Source organism: Lucilia cuprina, chromosome 4, assembly GCF_022045245.1.
Source record: "Lucilia cuprina isolate Lc7/37 chromosome 4, ASM2204524v1, whole genome shotgun sequence".
NCBI classification, from domain to species: Eukaryota; Metazoa; Arthropoda; class Insecta; order Diptera; family Calliphoridae; genus Lucilia; species Lucilia cuprina.
In genome coordinates this window covers 49,130,412-49,152,291 of record NC_060952.1, presented here as the reverse complement: position 1 = coordinate 49,152,291, position 21,880 = coordinate 49,130,412, and the positions used below count along the sequence as shown (strand labels likewise).

Below are 21,880 nucleotides of genomic sequence, written 5' to 3'. Positions count from 1 at the left end.
TACAGACACTTTATTATAATAAAACAACACATTTATATAGAGACTATATTGTTTCTTTATAATTATTTCTCTAAAAAATGCGTCATTTGATAATTATTTTTTATGTTAACTTTTTATAAGCACAAATTTATAACCGATTATGGCGTATATTGGCTATTGTTCTTCTCTCCTACTAATGTGTATTTTATATTTAAAGAATTAAAAGTTATAGTCGCGCGGCCAAACATATAATACCCTACACCTGTGTACGAATAAAATGTAATTTAGTTTTCATAATAAAGCATTTAAGTTGAATTGCCCCTTGCCTCAGATATACATAAGCCATTTATTGTTTAATAAAACTGTGGATATTTATGTAAAATTTTGATGGGGGCTTTTTATAGGGGCTAGGGTCAAATGAGGTCCTATAATTATAAAGTTCATCAGGGTCATCAAGGCTTGTTTTTTTGTCAAGATACGAGTATGTTAAACTTAATTATGAACTTAAAAGACCTATTTGGCGGGTTCAGTTGTGTGGGTCCTAGGAGTTACAAACATCAGCACTAACCCAATATACCCTCCCCACTAAAGTGATGTAGGGCATAAAAAGCATTGTTTTGTTTATAGAAAAAATACAAAGTGTATGAGATCTACACTGAGTTATCTAATCTCTGACCATTGCTGCCCCATTGCTTAACTTCCGAGATGTTAAACATCAACCAACAGCATCTAGAGACGTAACCGGTAGACCGAAGTACGAATCCATCAAATAAATCGATACTTTATTCTTACTCACAAGGACACACTGTGGTAATTCTGATATGAACAGAGTTTACTCTGAACATATGTATCTGGACAAGGAGGAAAATTCAATGGTATTATTTATATATGATACCATTCACCCATAATCCGACAACCTAGCACACTTCCCATTTATCCGACACATTCATAAGAGAAAAACATACGACACATTTATTATAGGTATACGGGTGGGGTGAAGTCCGCATACCCTACATTAATAAAACGCAAACTATAGTGATTATAAAAATGATTTTTTAAAAAAAGTATCTTATAACAATGATACATTTATTTTTTGACGAATAAATATTTTGTTCAGTTGTAGGATACGATACGTCCTTTTAAATTCGACTTCTAAAATCAAAAGGGTCTAACATCGCTTTAGTATTTATATCTTGAAAGCAATTATACTGAATTTAGTTCCTTACATTTTAAAATATTTATTGAAATTATTATTTTAAAAATCAAAACACCAAACTTAGTCACAAATTGTTTTCTTCAACAAAAACTATTTCATTTCAATAGTTTTCCATTATTTCGGAGTTTACTGAACCTAAAATTTTTTCATCCATATTTAAAAAACTCCTTTTTTGAAATAAAAACGTGACCCCCAAAAAATAGGAATTTTTATTTCTTTTATTTATTTGAACAAACATAATATATCTTTGGCGACATCATTTTAGAACGTCTTTATAGTATGTTTCGACAGTTGTTTCGCAGTTGCAAAAATCATGTACAATCAAATATTTGATCTGAAAGTACTTTAAAATATTTTGAGAATTATCACAATACAAATTACAGATACATTAAAACAACTAAATCGGTTGAAAATTGTAAACGCTATTACAAATTCTATTTAAAAAGGGCAAAAGTTCAAAAATCTTTGCTTATTTAATAAAAATAAATATTTTAACTTTTATGTTAACATTTTTAGCAACATACAAATTTATTTAGCAATAGCATTAAATGTATTTTAAAGCATACATTCGCTGTTGTTATTTCATTAAACTGTTGGTGACTAATTAATTTTTATACCCTACACCACTATAGTGGGGAGGGTATTATGCGTTTGTGCTGAAGTTTGTAACACCCAAAAATATTGGTCCTAGAACCACCTTAAATTCATCCGCTTAGAATCACTTTTTGAGTCGATTTAATCCATGTAAACCTTGTGCGCACGATACAGGTCGCAATTTTCAAGATAATTTGATGAAATTTGGAACATACTCTTTTTTTGGTTCAAGGATGAACGCTAGAAATCGGTCGTTTATTTCTCCTAGCCCCCATACATAATTTCGTTAAATGTTTTATAATGTCTACAAAAATCAGCAAAATTTAGTTTTATAGAACAATAAATGACAATACTAATTTTTATAGTGATCGGGTCTCATTTGACCCTAGCCCCCATACAAACTCCACTCCAGAAAATGACTTGAAGATCAAATTTAACTTATAATTACTTATAAAACTTTGAAGTAGACGTAAATTCATCTACAAAAATTTATAAAGATAGGCCATTATTTACCACTTTTCCCCTATGAGCCCTCTTGTAGAAAATCTCTTTTTTGTCAACAATAAGTGAAAATATTCCACAATAAAACAAATTAAATGCTTTATTTAAAAAAAATCCACAATTTTAACATACTGACTGGTGTAGGGTATCATATGGTCGGCAATGTCCGACTATAAATTCATAATTGTTTGTGTTTTCGAATTTTCGATTGTGACTTATCCAGAATTAGTTTTATGTAATTTGTGACAAGTGCTTATATCAAAAATGGATTATAAAGTAAACTTTTTGTGTGAAATTGATTCAACGATACTTTTAAAACTAATAAAATTGAATAAATCAGTAATGTGGCTATAACTTATACGACTATAAACGAAATGTACTGTACATATTTTATATTTATCGCAAATACAAACCTTGTTGGAAATGGCTAACAGCGGTTCATAATTACATTATAACAATCTATGTCAGAAATTAAGTATATTAAGATGAAATTATATTAAGATAAAATTAATATATCTTTTAAATCCTCAACTAATCAACTTTTGTCGAAAATAAAATGCTTCTAATAAAAATTTCGTGTTATTATTGGGGATACCATATAGTTAAGAGATCATACTATGGTAATACAAATGTATGAGGATCATGTTATAATAAAATTTAAACCATATTACAGTGGTTTCGATCATTTTATGATACAGAAATAAAAATATTTTTTATGATTATATAATAATAATTGTGATCAGCATTTTATAATTATTTTAATAACTATAACATGTTTAAGAAGGGATAATTTAATGATAACTTATAAGGACCATATTGTGATGTTGAAGATTCTAACTACAATAGTTTTCCAGATTTACAAAATGTTATATATGAGATATGCCAATACGAAGTTTCGTATTTAATTCATATGTTTGGTGCCAAGCAATTTTAGTTAATAATAACCAAAGTGGCAACATTGAGTATATGTCTGCCGATCCTGGTACTAAATTGCCTCCGACAAAATTTGAGGACTCTGTTATATTATCTCAAACATACGGATTACATATTTCCTTAATATGGGGGTGGCTCCTTCGAACAAAAATTATTTGATTAAACGAGGAAATTTTTTTGTTTTTCCTCGAACGAATTTAGTTCTCTTATAAATGAAACAAATCTACTACTTTTTTAAAATGTATATAAATGTATATTTCTTAGAAAGCATTCTACTTTAGAAGTGATGCTATGGATTTTTTAAATGCCTATTTATAGTTATTTTCTGAAGTGAACTTTATATGGGCGCTAGGATTAATCGTAGACAGATATCGCCCATTTTCAATACCAAAATAAAAAAATATTTATTCAAAATTTCAACTCACTAGCTCGTCCTATTGTGTTTTCAACAGACATGCTGGCGAATGGACAGCTATATCATTTTAGAATCTAAAATCTACTCAATATTTTGGCGTGTTACAAATGGAATGACAAATGCAACAACAACACCCCCATCTTTGGTGGGCATAAAACATGTTAAGTAGACGATGAAATGCACACATATTTCTCTGCTTAAGTTAAACATCGTATACAAATATATATCGTTATAAAAGAATCAACACTTTGAAATCTATTGAGAAATTTAAAATATGCTGATTTTATCTTCATTATATATTGGAGGTGTTTGACAAGTTATATTAATTATCTATTTTTTTAAATTATTCGAATAAAAACTTTTATTCGTTATTTGTTTGAATGCTCGCATAATGTTTAAAATTTAGTCGACTACTCGAATAAATATAATATTGTAAGTTTTTATTCGAATAATTTTAGGCACGAATAATTGGCAACCCTAAAGAATACGCTGTGGAAATCGGTTCCGCCGTTTAGTAGTATATAAAGTTCTAACATACAAAAAAACACATTATACCCTCCACCTTCGTGAGAAGGGTATATATAAGTTTGTCATTTCGTTTGTAATTTCTATAATATCATTTTCCGACCCACAAAACAAGGGTGCCCAAGCCATATGCGCTTGGTACTCATTTGTTTTTGTAAATGAGCTTAAGGTGAAAGTACACAACATGCGTTGTACGCGACATCGCGTTATAGGCTTCTGTCAAAAAAAATTGAAAAAAAAAAATGTTTCATTTAACAAGTTGCACACTGTAGTTTTAAACGAGTCTGCGCGAAAAGTTCAGCAACTTTTCTTTTTTTGTATTATTTGAATTGTTGGCCGAGCTCATAAGCAAAATGCCATGGTGTCTTACGTTGGTTTAAAGGGAATCCTCCAAGTCGACCTATATCTTTATATAGGAATCTGGAAACCTTTAAACACTTAAGACTTGGGAAGACTCTTCGCAAACTATTTAACCGAACACGGCGTAAAAAGACCGCAGTATACTGGGATGAGTATCATAATAAAGTTGGTGAATATAAGAAAATCGTTCGACAAGCCAAACGAGACTCCTGGAAACTTTTCTGTGAACAGGTAGATAGCGTAAAGACGTATCGAAGATAAAAAATTCCTATCCAAAACTCATGTCCAACCGGAATCCATGATCGTTGACACGGGCAGGAGGCTTGAGGATATGGAGGAGACAATGAAACTCCTAATGGACTTTTATTTCCCACCCGGAGTATCGAATAACATAGGTGAACCGATATTGGAGGAAGGGGAGGGTAACATGGAAATATTTATTACATCAGACATGGTTCAAGGGGCAATCATAAGCTATGCTCCCTACACAGAAAAAACTGAAAATGAGTTTTAATTATCAAAATAATTATATCAAACAAGTTTTGCACCTATAACCAAAATGATGATATCAATTACCAAATTTGTAAAAAAGTAAAAATATATATTTTTTTTCCAAATAACGGATTAATCAGAACAATTAATGTCAATAATAGAGACAAGATTTAAAATTGATTAATTCATTAATTGTATAAATTAAATATTTAATAAATATAAAATTGATTTTTTTATTAAATTATTAATCAAATAAATTAAACTGTTTGATAGAAAATTTTTTATAAATCAATTAAGATTGTGATTCAAACAATTAAATTATTAATCGATTACACACAACGTTAAAGGAATACTAGACCTTTAACAATGCGTTCAGCATTTTCAAAAATTATCACTTTATTGACACAATTTAACATATAAAGTGTTTCATAAATTGTAAAGAAACTTGAATATTATATGCCTAAAATTTTATGGACTATTTAAGAATTATAAATATTGCTAGCACAAAAATTAAAAATAAAATATTTAAAAAAATTTAAAATGGAAAAGAAGGCCAGAAAAAATTTTTCAATCAATTAAAAAATTAATTGAATTAATTAAAAATTTAATCAAAATTTTACACTTTAGTTTCAAACAGTGTCAAAAAACGAGATAATTAAGACAAATAAAAATTTGTTTAAATAAAAAATAAAGAAAATTAAAACATGTTAATTGAAAATAAACTACCGATAATTTTTTCTGTGTATAAAGCTGCAGGGCCGGATGGCATTTTTCCGGCACTTTTGCAGATGGAGGCGAGACTGGTTTCCGTACATTTGTCACAGATATTCACTGCGTGCTTAAAGGGTAATATTTATACCCAAGGCAGGGAAACCTAGCTATGCGACACCTAAGTCCTATCGACCGATAAGTCTTACGTCCTTCCTATTTAAAACCTTGGAACGGATAGCCGATAGCATGGTTAAAAGCAGTATACCATACAAAGACCTTAAATATAGGCAGCATGCTTATGTAAAGGGACGATCAGTGGAAACCGCCTTAAACGCAGTCGTCCACTACATAGGTGAATAATTCGAAAGCAAACTGTATACATTGGCGGTATGCATTAACATCGAAGGCGCTTTCAATAACGTCCACACCGATACCCTTATCCAATCCCTAGACCAGTTTATATTAGCCGGGTGCTCCGTAACTGGATCAACTGCATGCTAAGGAACAGATGGATAAGCTGCGAGATGAACGATATAACTATCAGGAAAAACGTATTTCGCGGTATACCACAGGGTGGCATTTTGTCACCTTTACTCTGGGTTACCAGGATTAATAGCCTCCTAAGGACCCTAACCGAGAAAGGACTTAGACCTGTCTGCTATGCAGACGAGTACTTAGGTGTAAAACTTGACCGGAAATTAAAATGAAGACACCACATAGAGGACAGGATCAACAAGGCACATCGGTGCTGGGCGACATGTAGGAGAACCATAGGCATGAAATGGGGTCTTAGTCCTGCTATGACAAATTGGCTTTATAAAAGTGTAATTAGACCAATTCTAGCTTATGCTTCATTAATCTGGTGGACTGCTTTGGACAAAAAGTGTAATATCAAACTACTACAGGGAGTTCAGCGTACATGTTGCTTGGGTATAAGTGGTGCCATGTGTACCACTTCAACCAAGGCTCTGGAAACGTTGGTAGATGTTCCACCCATTGAAACATATATAAGATACGAGGCGGCGCTTACAGCCCAACGGCTCTTTACTTTAGGCGAACTGGCCAAAAACGGTTATAGGACACGTCATCAATGTTTATTGGATACTTTGGAAGGTTATACACATTCATCGGACGTGCCTGATCGCATACCAGACACAGAATATGTCGGAAACTTTGAAACGCTAATCCCAGATAGAATGTCTTGGTCAAGCGGAACATTGGAGCAAATACCAGTAGGAATCCGTTGCTACACGGATGGCTCTATATTAGGGGACAAAATGGGCCTGGGGTTCTACATTGAAGTACGAGCAATAACGGAATGTGTAAATTGGGTTAGTATAAATATAAAGTACTCCAGAGTTTCACTGTCCTCTCGACAGCCTGGAGGCAATTAGGGCGATATCAGGTGATAGAATTAAATCTAAGACTGTATTTGATTGTAAGAAAGCTTTAACTGAATACTCTCCCAGAGGTAATGTTTACATCATATGAGTACCAGGCCACTCGGGAGTAGTCGGCAACGAAAGGGCGAATGTAATAGTTTTAAAGGGAAGGTGCTCGATGTAGTTAACCTGACAAACGCAAAACCATTCGACGCAACAAAAGCTGAATTAAAAATATGGATGAGGGAATCTCATAAGGCTCTTGGAATAATGAAACGGTGGGTAGAACCACAAAGATTCTGTGGGGTGACCCTGATGAGAGCAAGACGAGAAATCTCCTCAAAATGAGCAAGTCTGAGGTTAGTATGATGGTACGTATTCTGAGTGGACACACAGGATTACGTGCACATCTATACAAAATTGGACGTGCGGATTTAGACGAATGTGGAGCATGTGGAGAGGACAGTGAAACTCTGGAGCACTTTCTTTGCCACTGTCAGACATTCGTCGATGTTAGATCCAAGTACCTTGGAAGTGATGTTTTTCCGGAAATAACATTCTTAACAAACACTGATTGGAAGATTCCTAGGAATTACGTCCATGAAACTGAGTTTCTAAACATGGAAAAATTGTACACTCAGTGAACATTTTTTTCATGAATTGGAGCGCACAAAAGGCCCTATAGTGGCCTATGTGTATTTCTTCGGATTTGATGTAGTATACATCCTCCTATCAACCTAACCTAAGTCAAATTTGATTTTTAAATGGTTCTCCACCAGTAAATTTCAAGAGTGTTAATGGTCTCCACCAGAGTCCAAACAGTCGATATTTAATGGTCTCCACCAGGATATAAACGTTTGAGTATTCTATGGTCCCCACCAATCAAACATTACCTCACTTGAGGTGATACGAAAGCAGTTATATAAAGTAATACTCTACACCAGTGCGAGCGAGACGCAAAACTGTCGAAAGCCAGGCAACAAACATAAGCCTGAACGCGTTTAAGAAATAATCGCGATGACGCGAGAGTTGTTCCACAACTCAGACCTGCATTACGACTGACTTTCAAATTTTAACGCGTCGGCAGGTGATCAGGATTGTATTTTTTATGTTTAGAATAAGAATAAACTAAACATGAAAGAAAAAATTTAAAATATATACAAAAACTTAAAATTTTAATTTTTAAAACAGTAATAGTTTAAAAAACATTAAAAGAAAGATCAAAATGAGGCGTGGCGTGTAACATGCAGCATGTAAAGCGCGAAAAGTTTGAAGAGCATAAAACGAGTTACCGCCTCAACGCGTGTTGTGTACTTCCACCTTCAGTTATAGCCTATGTCTTTTCTTTCAACTTTCGAATCGACAAAAAAATTATAATCCTCTTGTTTAAAACAGGGTGAACACACGTAATCTATATGTATAATATTCTAACGTTACTGACTGAATGATTCATCATCCCACAGCCTAAACGGTTGAAGCTAAAGAGCTGAAATTTGGACGGGAGATTGGTCTCCCACCAAATAGATTCACTAAGAATGTTTAGGGGGTAAAAATAGGTAAATTCGGTAACTTCATATCTCCTAAACTACACACAGAGAAAATAACATAATTCCACATGGTTACTATAACTAAACTATGTTCACTGTAACAATATATTGTTATCAAAAACATATAATTGATATTTTAATTTTATTTAAACAATATTGTTATTACGTAATCATTTTCATGTTTATGACAATTATAAATTTGAGTATGATTCACTGAAAAATAATAATTTTTTTTCAATAACTATGTAATGGTAACGATGAAAACATATTATGTTACTAACAAATATTTAAACTTACAAATAACCATTATATGTTATGTTGCTATATGTTATATAACCATTGTATGTTATGTTGTTATAAATAACCATTACATGTTTTGTGGTTCTTTGTCTGTTGCTACAACAACAAAACAACTGTAGCCCGACACCTCACACATATTATTTTGTGTGTGTGTGTGTGTTGTTATAAGCGACAATAAAATGAGTTCAAATAACTCTCTTTTTGTTTGTAACATTATATGTGTAAGTATTTCACTTTGAATTGAATAAATAAATTGTAAATCGTGTCGAGTATTGTAGATTTTTATTTTTTTAGAAGCTGTAATTATACTGATTCAGTAAACAAAATAAATTTAATTTTGATATATGCATTTTTTTAAACTAGGGTAGAAGGGGGATCAATCGCCATAGGAGCAAATCTGTCAATGCGAATAACTTGAAAACCGAGTAATCGATTTTATCGCATTATTAAATTTTGTTTTCGTTTATCGATTATCTATCATCCCTGAAAAATTGAAACATTAACTTTACATATGATGGGAGGCAGACATGATTAATTGTTTTTCAAAGGGCTGTAAAAATATTTCACTGTGTGAACTTTTTGTTCTAACTTTTTTAGTTTTTGTGATAGAAAAAATATATTGGCCAGTATTAGAAAGTCAAAAATAGTGAACAATAAGACATAATAAAATTTTCGATAATATAATTTGAAGCCCGAAAAAAATTTAAACTAAACCCCAGAACTGTCCGTGGGGCACATGCGCCAAATATATGTAATGCTTGTGATGTAGAACAAAATTTGGTTAAAATATAGAAAAAATCAGTAATAATTTGTTTTAATTTTTTTGTTAAGTTTTGTGAAATAAACAATAAATATCTGATTTATTATACTTTATTTAAGCAATTAAGGTATAAAACAGCAAAATAAGTTTTTATTTTTGTAATTTTTTCTTTTATTTTACTAATGACAACTCTGCCCCATCCCCTTGGCGAATTTATCCCATGGATGGGGCGGTATGCCGTTTTTGGTCAGTGCGGAAAAGTTAAAAAAATATGTACATGAGGATGACTTAAGAAAAATAAAACTAAAGCCAACATATCTAAGTATCCGAACCAAGAAAAAAATTAAGAATATATATTGTGGTTTTAATTTGAGGCCGCCTCAAAAAAAGTGGCTATGGTCCCCCTTCTACCCTATATTTTGATCACAGTGGATCATAATATAGTCATGTATATTATGAATATACTTGAAGTTAATAATAAAGGAACTTTTTGGTACTTTCTACACAGGTACTTTTTTAAGTTTGCTATTAATTAAAACCTAGAAACATGAACTTGAGAAAGTACACGTAGAGAAAAAACATGGTTGAGTTTACCATATTTTAAGAGCAACATATTATGGTTAAAATTAACACAAAATAATATGTGTGAGGTGACTGGCTACAGTTGTTTTGTTGTTGTAGCAACAGACAAAAAACCACAAAACATGTAATGGTTATTTATGACAACATAACATACAATGGTTATATAACATATAGCATCATAACAAATAATGGTTATTTGTAAGTTTAAATAATTGTTAGTAACATAATACATTTTCATCGTTACCATTACACAGTTATTGAAAAAAATAATTATTTTTCAGTGAATCATACTCAAATTTATAATTGTCATAAACATGAAAATGATTACGGTAACAACAATATTGTTTAAAAAAATTTAAAATAACAATTATATGTTTTTGATAACAATATGTTGTTACAGTGAACATAGTTTATATATAATAACCATGTCGAATTATATTTTTTCTCTGCGTGTGGTATCAGACATTTGTCGAAAATTCAGAATATCCGAAGAAATTTACATCAAATTTCGTAACGAATTCTGACCGTCTACACATTTTTCCGAATTTCCTCAGACAAAAAATTCCGAATTCTGACAGTACGGATTCGGCAAAAGTAGTTTTGTAGGGTTGTATGTTTTCCTTTTTATACCCTACACCACTGTAGTGGGGAGGGTATTATAAATTTGTGCTGATGTTTGTAACATACAAAAATATTGGTCCAAAAAGTATACCGATCGATTCAGAATCATTTTTTGAGTCGATTAAGACATGTCCGTCCGTCCGTCCGTCTGTCCGGCTGGCTGGCTGTCCATGTAAACCTTGTGCGCAAGGGTACAGGCCGCAATTTTCAAGATAATTTGATGAAATTTGGACCAAGCATGTTTTTTGGCACAGGGACGAAGCCTATTGAAAATGGTTGAAATCGGTCCATTATTTCACCTAGCCCCCATACAACCGTACCTCCCGTTTTGAAATTTTTATGCCATAATTACGTCAAATATTCTGCTATCTCTTTAAAAATTGGCACAAATAAGTTTTATATAAGTATAAATGATGCTGCAGATTTTCGTAAGGATCGGCCTATATTTGACCCTAGCTCCCATACAAACCCCCCTTCAAAAAATGACTTAAACGTCTAAAATTGACTTGTAACCATTTGTATCGCAATGAAACTCAACAAAACTAACTGTTATTTAGAAATATATCCTTTTCCCAAATTAACCGAGGATCGGCCCATATTTGACCCATATAAAGCCTCATTTAGACATTTTAGTTTTTTATCAATAAATTGCTTAAATATTTTGGAATTATTGGTAATATTCAACATAAAACTTTCTTTATAAAAAATAAAAATTTTATAAAAAGTAAAAATTTTAAAAATATACTCATGGTGTAGGGTATTATATGGTCGGCCATGCCCGACTATACTTTCCTACTTGTTTTGTATTCGTTTTGTTTGTTTGGATGTTAGTTGGTTTTATTGCCTTGTCTATTTTGTGTTTCTTTGTGTGTTTTATTTCGTTTAGCATTGTTGGTGATTCTTTTTTTATGATCAATTAAATTTGTATTAATAAAATAATGATATGGTCGGAAAAATAAAAGAAATATAAATTTTATAAAACTATAATTTATATTCTACACAACTATAGTGGGGAGGGTATTATACGTTTGTGCTGATGTTTGTAACACATAAAAATATTGGTCCTATACCCACCTTAAAGTATACCGATCGATTCACAATCATTGTTTCAGTCGATTAAGGCATGTTCGCCGGTCCATCCGGCTGACTGTACATGAAAACCTTGTGCGTAAGGTACAGGACGCAATTTTCAAGATAATTTGATGATACCAGGACCAGGGATGTCCTCTATCTCATTCCGTTCGACTCTATATACACAAGGCAATAAAGCTCACAGACATCCAAACATTCAGAACGCAATACCCGTTTTATATATAACTCCAAAACGTGTTCTAGAACTGCGGGTGAAGCTTAATTATTGGAAAAGCAAAAGTGAAAGGTTTGAAAAGAGGGCTTTTTCGCCCTTACACTAACATCGTAACTTCAATATATCATAAATATCACGTGATCGAAATACTTTTAAATTTTGCATGTTGAAATCATAAAGCTGCGGTAAAATGATGTTAGAGCGAATACAAAAAAATTGCGAAATTTTAATTTTTTACTTTAGCGAATTTTCGCATTACAAACAAATTTTAAATTCTGAATTTTATCAGTAATCAACCATTACATAGTAAGAATTGGTTTGCATCAAAAAAATGTAATTACGGCCTTTCGTTGGCTGAATACGCAGGTTTTTTTTCACAACAAATATCAACAACAAAACAAACCGCAGAAAACCAGTTGGGGAAACCCAAAATGTTGGGATGCAAACAGTTATGCTATCCTAACATCAGGGCTGAACGCAGCGGGGAAATATTGAGGCAAGCACCTCATCAGCTGCACAATTCTCAGCTGTCTTGGACACTGCGGACAGTGATCCATGCGACTTATGAATAGTTTGAATCGTCGAACTCGATGACGGTTACAATCATTGCTACCTTATCCGGCCTTATGGCAAGCGAAAACCTCCTAGTCGCAACGACCCATCTAGGAAGGCTTTTGTACAAATTCGTACCTCCTTGGGAAAAGTCCACCGACTTGAACTAAGTTGGTCGATACGCTCACTGCGGACGAAATATCTAGATGACGGAGCTATCACCGTTTTAAGGAGAATCCCGGCCCATCGCCGCTGGCCGGTCCTAAGACCACATCAAACTGCTGCATCAAAGCATGAATGAGAGCTCATCTAATTTGCTTAAATTAGCGGTGACGTCTATGATAGCAAGGGCAAAGTTATAGACGAGCTTCTGAAAACAGACCCAGAAGACGCCGGCGTCACGATCGTCTACGACCCTGACCATGATGAAGGTGAGATAAGTGCACCTTCATCACTCTGAAGCACTTTTGGCTGCATTACACCTTCATCTTGGATATCAAGGTGAGGACATCGCATTGGTCGAGTGGTCGTGGACCCATAACAACATACTTTGACAGCACAGGTAACATAAGATCTCGCATACTTGCTAAAGGCACAGGAATGGAAAACTCCCTTCCTATGGGTAACTTTCATTCCTTAAGGAGGAAAAGCAACGCATACCAAAGCAAAAGATTTTAGGCCTATAAGCATAATATAATTTCTGCTTAAAACCCCAGAGAGAATTATTGATGTCCATATTAGAATGTCAATAGATCCAACTTCTTATCTTCGTCTCAACATGGTATTCCAATGGTAAATCAGTTCAGACAGCCCTACATTCATGTAAAAAATTGTATTAAGTAAAAATACAAAATTTACCAGTGAATGTTACTAGACCGCGAGTGGTTGTAAAGCACTCTTACGAATCTTGAATAACGCTAAATTTTTTTTAAAACCAAAAAAGAACTATTGAACAAAATCTTAAAACTAAGATAAGACCTCACGCACTCTTTTTATGCATTCATTCTTATCAATTTCATATTCCAATTTAAGGGTGGGTTTTCAAGTGCGCTAGTGATAATAATATGCTTTACTTCTAATTATATCTCATAATGTCTATGTGTTACATAAACAAAAGAATTAATGTAAATCTTAAAACTAGCATTCTTATCATTACTAAAGGTTGTCATAAAAAACTAAGCGATAAATATTTATTTGTAACTCAAGTGAACTAATCGAATAGTTTTTATGATCAAACACATGCACCAAAATAAAATTTTAAACTATGTTCAAACATGTTTGAACATTCTGCCAGGGGAAATAATAAATATATATATAATTATTTTGTCTAAATATGTAATAGTAATTTATGAATGCTTATGTATAATGAACCGGTACAGAATCATTGGCATGACTTTCTCTTCCTGTACTTGTAGCAGTAGTAGCCAGGAACCCACAACCACAGCTTAGCTCTCTTCTCCCGAATCGCTTTCTTCAATTCTAAATCAAGATACTCTTTTTCATCGGCTAGATTATTATCTTTGTTTGCGTAAGATAACGTATCGATAGTAACATCTTCGGCTAATTTGTCACTTCCTTCTTTATCGATAGCCCCAGTTTTCATCACAGGCAATTTTATCATCACCATTATTTTCTTCAGCATCATTGTAATCATCGGCATTTTCATTATTGGCTTTAATACACACATTTGCACAGGCTTTAGTAGAAGACGCATCGCATATGTTGGCTTCAGTTGTGTTATCAATAGCATTAGTTTCATCAACGATAGATCCAGTTTCATTTTTAATCCTTTCATTAGAATAATTATTGGCGGCATATTTAGATTCAGTGTTGATATTACAGAGTTGTTTATCTAATGCATCTTTTTCATCAACTATAGTATCATGATAAGTAGAAGCACCCAAGTATGTGTTGACCCCATTATAAAATCCTCCATAGTGAGGACTTGCCGGGGAAATTTTAGCAGGAAAATTGGCCAAACCTCTAACTGAATCGATTTCTTCAGAGTGTTGAATTGTAAAAATAAATCTGTATTTGTAATAAGATTCATTATTCTTGTCTTCTGCTTCTTTACTAATTTTTGCTCTCCTCTGCCTTAGCAATTTTAGAATAGCAATATTCCAATTGCTTCATATAGTTGCTCAGCTCTATAATTCTTTCGTCAATATCGCTTACAGTATTATATAAATTTATAATTTCGTTTATACCTTCTCTTGATCTCTCCATTTTCTTTTCAATCTCCAAAAAATTTATTCTCATGTTAAAAAGATGCAAATTTTGTGCATTCTTGAAATTCATGTTCACCACGATAGCAACACGTGCCTAGATTAAATGTTAACTTCTTAAACACTTCTGTGTTTTGTTTATTCTCTTCTACCTCCTTCTTTTCATCGCAACGATCTTCCTTATGCTTTCTTGGAGCTCTTTTTAACTCACGTGGAGTTTTTCCTGGTTTCTTTCTGGCAATGATGCCTTTTCCAGCTCTCGTGGAGCTTTCATTATCTCTTTTTTATAAAGATGTTTTGCTTTTCAGACTCTCGTGGAGTCATCTTTAACTCTAGTGGAGTTTTTACTGGTTCTCTTGGAACCTCCTTTGCCGCCTTGTCCTTCTTTGGAGCATCCTCTAGCTCTCTTGAAGCTTCTCTTGGAACCTCTTTTGGCATTGAAGCCTGTTTTAGCTCTCTTGGAACTTTTTGCTCTTTTTGAACATTTTCAGGCTCTCTTAGAGCTCTTTTTAACTCATATCTCATCGTTTCTTCAATGGAGATTATCATGAATTTCATGTACTTTCGTAGCCTATTTTCTAGGTCTTCTTCTATTGTTGTCGACATATTGTATACTTCTTTTTTATATACTTTTTATTTATTTTTTAATATACTTTTCATATATTGTTTGCCGTTAATGCGGAGGAAGAGGAGAAAAAATAAAACACAGGATTTTTCAAATTAATTTTCAGAAAAAGGTTCTGAGTTTATTTAATAAATATTACCTTTGTCCAAAGGGTTTTTGTGTATAAGTTTGGTTTACACGAAGTGTACCGATATAATATCAAAACCAAAGTAAAGTAACGAGTACATTAAAAATAAGTAAAAGGTAGATGGCAAACAATGTTTAAGGAACCGTTAGCGGTTTACTCGTTAGAATAAACGTCACTTTCTAATCATAGGTGTAAAATTAGAGGAGTAGACATTGATAATAAAGGTAGTATTAACCCACTAAGGAACAAAATTATTCAATAGGGAATAATTAGATAAATTAAGCATTTTAAGTGTTTATACTTAAACATATATATTAAATTTATAATTAGCTGTTGCTAATTCAATCTCTGTCGAAGCCGAGATTGACGCTTTTTTTCACGAACAGTGAACCTGGCCACGGCACTAATCCGGTTCGAAGGACCAAGTGTAAAAAATTGTATTAAGTAAAAATACAAAATTTACCAGTGAATGTTACAAGACCGCGAGTGGTTGTAAAGCACTCTTACGAATCTTGACTAACACTAAATTTATTTTTAAAACTAAAAACTTAAGAACTATTAAACAAAATGTTAAAACTAATTTAGAACTATGATAAGACCTCACGCACTCTTTTTATGCACTCACTCTTATCAATTTCATATTCCCATTTAAGGGTTGGTTTTTAAGTGCGCTAGTGATAAGAATATGCTCTAATTCCAATTATATCTCATAATGTCTATGCGTTACATAAACAAAAGAATTAATGTGCATCTTAATACTAGCATTCTTATCATTACTAAAGGTTGCCATAAAAAACTAAGCGATAAATATTTATTTGTAACTCAAGTGAACTAATCGAATAATTTTTATGATCAAACACATGCACCAAAATAAGATTTTAAACCATGTTTAAACATGTTTGAACAATTCATTATATAAAAAACCCATCGAATTCGGATAATACACGCTAGTGGCCTTTTTGGACATAGAAGGAGCCTTTAACTATATAAAATCCGACATCATTGGTGTTTATAAACCGGTTTTATTGTATATTTCGGTTTTTCGTGAATCGGGTTTTTAAAAATCAGAGTTGGGAGTAGTGCTCTAAATTTGCAGTTTCCACTAAATGTTACTGATAGTGCAAAATTTTTTACTATCGCTAATAGATATTTAGTGGTGAGTTGAAAAAGTACAGCCTCACAAAGCAATAGTGGTAGAGATACAAGAAATTTTTTCACTTTAATTAATTCAAATACATATCATTATATTAAATTAATTTATACTCTTAATAACATTAATTAATTAATATTAATATTAAAGTAGTAACAAAATTAAAAGACAAAAGGGAATAGCTATATTCGTCTGTGCCGAATCTTACCATAGTGTATTTTAAACATATTAGTTTTATAAGTTTTTTTCCCGACTACATTACACCAAAAGCACAACAAAATGAACAACAACAACGCTAAACGAAATAAAAAACAAAATACACAAGGCATCTAAACCAGAGAAGATCAATATTGCCATTACATAGCACGCGTGATAGGGTAAGAAAATTCTGCTGACGCTAAGTTAATACACATACACTATAGGTTTAATTCTTCTTTTTATAATGAGCAATATCAGTTGGTTTGCTCTCAACTTACAAAACAACATCAAATCAGTTGCTGATCAGCTCTTGTCGAAGCAAGGTCTGTGCGCGGCGTTTTTAAAATACACACAGATACACAACAACAATATTTTGAGAAAGCCGAATTAATGTAGGAGAACAGTTGATAGTTTTTTATATATAGACTTTGATATACGCTGGCTGTCGAAATTCATAATAAATATTTGACAACTAGCATATATTTTAAAGTTTGTAGTCATTTATTAGTATACTTTTAATTTGAATTGAATTCTTTTCTCTGCTGCTTTACCAACACAAATAAAACTATGGTAGTCTATGGTAGTATGTGTTTGAGCAACACCCAGCAGTTCGACGGGACAGTCTCGAACTGACCACATAACCTACCACTCGTGGTGGCCCCTGGCCACCTGACTACCCAGGTGACCGACCATTTTAACATGGGCTTGTCCTACGAGGAAGTCAATCGTCACTCTACACCCTACAAAGAGACAGTAAAGAGATGATTGCCTCCCCTCTCGCTTTCAAAGAGGGCACTAAAGTGACGACTGTCTTCATTCTCGATTACAAAGGGTACATTCGTGACGAATGACCCAAAACATACGAATTACAGTCATCCAGGTGGTTAACTATTAGTGGAAATTAATGTCTTTTTCGTATGCATTGACTCTTTATCGAACTGCTGGGCACTGATCTAAACCAACAGACATCTAAATTTATGTTAATATACATAACGAAAAACACAGAAAAATAAAAACAAAATAAACAACGCAATAAAACCAACCTACATCCAAATATATGAACAGAATTCACAAAAACAAAATACATAACTCAATGACGCCAACAGCCAGAGTTTAAATATTAGTAAATGCTTTTATATTTTTATTTTTGACTTTGCAATAAATATGCATTTATCTAATATTTAAAAATATAAGTTCATATTTAAAAAATGGTTCTGTTCAAAATATTTCTAGTATTTTTGCTAAAAATATTTACCAATACAAGCTATTGCATATTACAGCTTATAGACAAATATAAAATGTTTTCTCATACAATATATTATGCAGCAACTCGCTAACATATTTATAATACCCATATATATTTCATATGGCTTGCCTATAATATTAAAATACTTTCCTACACAAATTATTCGTCAACAATATTGAAGCCATGCAAGCTGTAATATACGAACATGAAATGTACGCAAGCAGAGCATATACAGTGTCTCTCATAAGTATTTAGTTACACTGAAAATAATCCATGCCTAGTATACACGAAAAATGTTGTACATTGTACGAAATGCTTCGTGGTTTCGCATTACGAAATTCTTTCGTAATATATACGAAATTGTACAAAATATTTTAGTAAAATGCAAAATAATTTTATATAATTTTAGAAAAAAAGTTGTTCATTTTACGATTTTTTTAAAGACAAATATTTTAGTTCTTTTAAAATAATTATTGTAGATTTAGAAAAAGATTGCGAATTAAAAAAAAACAATTTTTTATGTTTTTTAAATTAAATTTTACAGGACATTAGGCAGCTGTAAATTAAAAATTACGTTTAACTCCCTTAAAATTATGAAAATAACAAAAAAATCGTAACAAAATAATTTTTTTGTAAAATCAAAAATAATTCTTGTATATTACTAAATAATCTTGTTACGAAAAAAATTCGTTACTTTCGTTAAATATTATATGCCTTAACGAAATTATTTTTGTAAAAGAAACCAAAGTTTCTTAACGACAGGTTTTCGTACTTTCGTAAAATTAGAAAAGTTAAACAATAAATTAAACAATATTTCGTATTGTACACGAAATTTTCGTATATATTACGAAAAAAGTAGTTACGAAATTTTTTTCGTAAAGTAAAGCATGGATTATTTTCAGTGTATAATATGAAAAGAAACCAAATTTAATAACATACTTTGTATGCAAAATTAATAAATTAATTTGTTAAATTCTTTAGACAGTCCTTAGCTTTAATATCACGCTTTTTAAAACTTTAAAAATTCACATTTACTTAAATTAATTTAGCTTTATTTAAAAAATTCCATAAAATTACTTCACAAAAGTATACGAATTTTTTCTGATTTTCATATTTGACTATATTATACGAAACACAAAAATTAGAATCGAATGATTTTTTTGCTAAAAATTGTTTTAAGGGGTAACTATCAACCGAATGGATATATTTTTAAACCATTGGTCCACAATTTTGGGGCATTTGTACCATATTTTTATGTAATATCATTAAAATGGCGGTTTTTGGTAATATTTGTATTTTTTTCTCCTTTTTCCCAGAGATAAAATCAAAATTTGTTATTGGAATTTAATATACCCCTTGGGGTATCTAAAAATAATATTTTTTATTACAAGAATCTGTATTTAAACGTTCCAAGATATATTATTGGAATCATTCTTCTATCGCTAATTCAATTTATTGGAACTCAAGTCCATTTTTTTAATACTAGGGTCAAAAATTTTCGGAAAAACTTGTCTTCTATATATTGTTTTAGATATCAGCTATTATACATTTTAAGTCTTCAATATATTGTGGAAGTTTATAACTCCAAAGCATGCCTCGAAGAGACGTCATTCAATATAGTGGAATCATTAATATAATAATTAGAAAAGGAAGTACACGTGTGTGTGTAGATGTATTTGGTTTTATTCAGCTGTGTATTTTCTACTAAAATACACAGCAAAAAAATATAATTTGCATTTTTTGTTAAAATAAAATAATTTTCCCTTTTGTTTTGCAAATATATTTTTTAATGAATAGAAAAAAAGTATTTAAAACGTTTTCAATTATATGAGAGTAGATTGTGAGTTATTGTACAATAATTTTTATGCGAATAATGTAAGTTTGAAATTTAAAACTAACACAAATTTTTTCCAAGTGCTTTTTAAAACAATTTTTTTTTGCGATAAACATAAACAAAATCTACGTCTCGTCAATGTTTACCAGCAATGAATACGAAAGTGTTGTTGTTTTACTCTCGCTTTATACTGTTAAGAACAACAACAACGTATTGCTAAGGTTAAGCGCATAGAGTGTATAGAAAACACACTGTCTATAGCAAAGCGCATTTACAAACACAAAAGAGTACCAAGCGCATAGAGCTTGAGCACCCTTGGTTTGGATGCTCTTGGCGTCATTGCGTTGTTATATCCTTCACCTTCGTGAGAAGAGTATATATAAGTTTGTCATTCCGTTTGTAATTTCTATAATATAATTTTCCGACCCTATAAAGTATATATATTCTGCATCCTTATAGATGGCGGAGTCGATTAAGCCATGTCCGTCTGTCTGTCTGTTGAAATCAGTTTTTAGAGGACCCCAGATATCGGCGAGACCCGAATCTTCAATAATTCTATTAGACATGCTTTCGAGAAGATCGCTATTTAAAATCAGCAAAAAATCCGAGACAAGCTATGAAAATTTCATCAAAAAATTGTTAAAAAAGCAACAAAAACACTGTATATAGAAAAAGATGTACACGTGTGTGTGTAGATGTATTTGGTTTTATTCAGCTGTGTATTTTTTTGTATGTTTGGATTCCAAAATACACAGCAAAAAAATATGATTTGCATTTTTTGTTAAAATAAAATAATTTTTCCTTTTGTTTTGCAAATATATTTTTTAATGAATAGAAAAAAGTATTTAAAACGTTTTTAATTATATGAGAGTAGATTGTGAGTTATTGTACAATAATTTTAATGCGAATAATGTAAGTTTGAAATTTAAAACTAACACAATTTTTTTCCAAGTGCTTTTTAAAAAAATTTTTTACGATAAACAAAAACAAAATCTACGTCTCGTCAATGTTTACCAGCAATGAATACGAAAGTGTTGTTGTTTTACTCTTGCTTGTATACTGTTAAGAACAACAACGTATTGCTAATGTTAAGGGCATATAAGTGTATAGAAAACACACTGTCTATAGCTAACCGCATTTACAAAAACAAAAGAGTTCCAAGCGCATAGGGCTTGGGCACCCTTGGTTTGGATGCTGTTGGCGTCATTGCGTTATTTTTGTTTTTCTGTGTTTTTCGTTATGTATGTTTAGATGTCTGTTGGTTTTGATGCCTTGTGTATATTGTGTTTTATTTCGTTTAGCGTTGTTGTTGTTCTTTTTGTTTAGCTTTTGATGTAATAATAATGTAGTCGGGAAAAAATTTATAAAAGATGATTAAAATACACTATGGTGAAGGGTATATAAGATTCGGCACAGCCGAATATAGCACTCTAACATACATAACGAAAAACACAGAAAAACAAAAACAAAAATAACAACGCAATGACGCCAACAGCATCCAAACCAAGGGTGCCTAAGCCCTATGCGCTTGGTACTCTTTTGTTTTTGTAAATGCGCTTAGCTATAGACAGTGTGTTTTCTATACACTTATATGCGCTTAACCTTAGCAATACGTTGTTGTTGTTCTTAACAGTTCTTAACACAATCAAGAGTAAAACAACAACACTTTCGTATTCATTGCTGGTAAACATTGACGAGA

At 31.9% G+C, this 21,880-nt stretch overlaps 1 protein-coding gene and 1 long non-coding RNA gene across 2 annotated transcripts in view; both read right to left on the bottom strand.

The window, feature by feature from the left end:
- The window catches only part of LOC111679124 (coiled-coil domain-containing protein lobo), a 776,294-nt gene that overhangs the window by 52,909 nt on the left and 701,505 nt on the right, over positions 1-21,880 (bottom strand).
- On the bottom strand, positions 15,817-16,244 carry LOC124419490. Its single transcript, XR_006940641.1, has 2 exons — positions 16,055-16,244; positions 15,817-15,991 (listed from the first exon to the last, which is right to left on the bottom strand). It is a non-coding gene; the product is annotated as an uncharacterized LOC124419490 (long non-coding RNA).